Source organism: Seriola dumerili, unplaced genomic scaffold (genome assembly GCF_002260705.1).
Source record: "Seriola dumerili isolate Sdu_G_001 unplaced genomic scaffold, Sdu_1.0 BDQW01000066.1, whole genome shotgun sequence".
Classification (NCBI taxonomy): Eukaryota; Metazoa; Chordata; class Actinopteri; order Carangiformes; family Carangidae; genus Seriola; species Seriola dumerili.
Genome location: NW_019174321.1, coordinates 2,804,704 through 2,807,298, shown reverse-complemented (window position 1 = coordinate 2,807,298; position 2,595 = coordinate 2,804,704).

Here is a 2,595-nt window from a genome sequence, read left to right as displayed (position 1 = left end):
GTTTTTATGACCTTTTATGCCTTAATATACTATGATGATTTTTTGACATTTTATGCCATACTATACTATGACGTTTTTTGTCATTTTTCTGCCATACTATACTATGACGTTTTTTGGCATTTTTCTGTATAATTATATCATCTTGACTCATGCCTTGCCATACTATGATGTTTTTATGACCATTTATGCCTTAATATATTATGATGAATTTTTGACATTTTATGCCATACTATACTATGACGTCTTTTGTCATTTTTCTGCCATACTATACTATGACGTTCTTTGTCATTTTTCTGCATAATTATATCATTTTGACTCATGCCTTGCAATACTATGATGTTTTTATTACCTTTTATACCTTAATATACTATGATGATTTTTTGACATTTTATGCCATACTATACTATGACGTTTTTTGTCATTTTTCTGCCATACTATACTATGACGTTCTTTGGCATTTTTCTGCAAAATTATATCATTTTGACTCATGCCTTGCCATACTATGACGTTTTTATGACCTTTTATGCCTTAATATACTATAATGTTTTTTTGACATTTTATGACATACTATACTATGATGTTGTTTTGACATTTTAAGCCATACTATATTATGGTGTTTTTTGGCATTTTTCTGCCATACTTTCCTTTGACATTTTTTGGCATTTTTCTGCATAATTATATCATTTTGACTCATGCCTTGCCATACTATGACTTTTTTATGACCTTTTATGCCTTAATATACTATGATGTTTTTTTGACATTTTATGCCATACTATACTATGGCGTTTTTTGTCATTTTTCTGCCACACTATACTATGANTTTCTGCCATACTTTCTTTTGACGTTTTTTTGGCATTTTTATGCATAATTATATTATTTCCTCTCATGCCTTGCTATACTATGACGTTTTTATGACCTTTTATGCCTTGATATACTATGATGTTTTTTTGACATTTCATGCCATACTATAATATGGCGTTTATTGGCATTTTTCTGCGTAATTATATCATTTTGACTCATGCCTTGCCATACTATGACGTTTTTATGACCTTTTCTGCCTTAATATACTATGATGATTTTTTGACATTTTATGCCATACTATACTATGACGTTTTTTTGTCATTTTTCTGCCATGATTTCTTTTTACGTTTTTTGGCATTTTTCTGCATAATTATATCATTGTGACTCATACCTTGCCATACTATGACGTTTTCATGACCTTTTATGCCTTAATAAACTATGATGTTTTTTTGACATTTCATGCCATGCTATACTATGGCGTTTTTTGTCATTTTTCCGCCATACGTTCTGTTGACGTTTTTTGGCATTTTTATGCATAATTATATCATTTTGACTCATGCCTTGCCATACTATGACGTTTTTATGACCTTTTATGCCTTACTGTACTATGACGTTTTTGTGACTTTTTATGCCTTAATAGACTATGACGTTTTTTGTCATTTTTCTGCCATACTTTCTTTTGATGTTTTTTGGCATTTTTCTGCGTAATTATATCATTTCGACTCATGCCTTGCCATACTATAACGTTTTTATGACGTTTTATGCCTTAACATACTGTGATGTTTTTTTGACATTTTATGCCATACTATACTATGACGTTTTTTGTCATTCTTCTGCCATACTTTGACGTTTTTTGGCATTTTTCTGCATAATTATATCATTTTGACTCATGCCTTGCCATACTATGATGTTTTTATGACCTTTTATTCCTTAATATACTATGATGTTTTTTTGACATTTTATGCAATACTATATTATGGCGTTTTTTGTCATTTTTCTGCCATACTTTCTTTTGACGTTTTTTGGCATTTTTCTGCATAATTATATCATTTTGACTCAAGCCTTGCCATACTGTGACGTTTTTATGACCTTTCATGCCTTAATATACTATGGCGTTTTTTGTCATTTTTCTGCCATACTTTCTTTTGACGTTTTTTGACATTTTTATGCATAATTTTATTATTTCCTGTCATGTCTTGCCATACTATGACGTTTTTATGAACTTTTATGCCTTAATATACTATGATGATTTTTTGACATTTTATGCCATACTATACTGTTTCTTTTCATTTTTCTGCCATACTATACTATGACGTTTTTTGGCATTTTCTGCATAATTATATCATTTTGACTCATGCCTTGCCATACTATGACATTTTTATGACCTTTTATACCTTAATATACTATAATGTTTTTTTGACATTTTATGACATACTATACTATAATGTTTTTTTGACATTTCATGCCATACTATAATAGCGTTTTTTGTCATTTTTCTGCCATACTTTCCTTTGGCGTTTTTTGTCATTTTTCTGTATAATTATATCATTTTGACTCATGTCTTGCCATACTATGACGTTTTTATGACCTTTTATGCCTTAATATACTATGATGATTTTTTGACATTTTAAGCCATACTATGGCGATTTTTGTCATTTTTCTGCCATACTTACCTTTGACGTTTTTTGTTATTTTTCTGCATAATTATATCATTTTGACTCATGCCTTGCCATACTATGATGTTTTTATGACCTTTTATGCCTTAATATACTATGATGATTTTTTGACATTTTA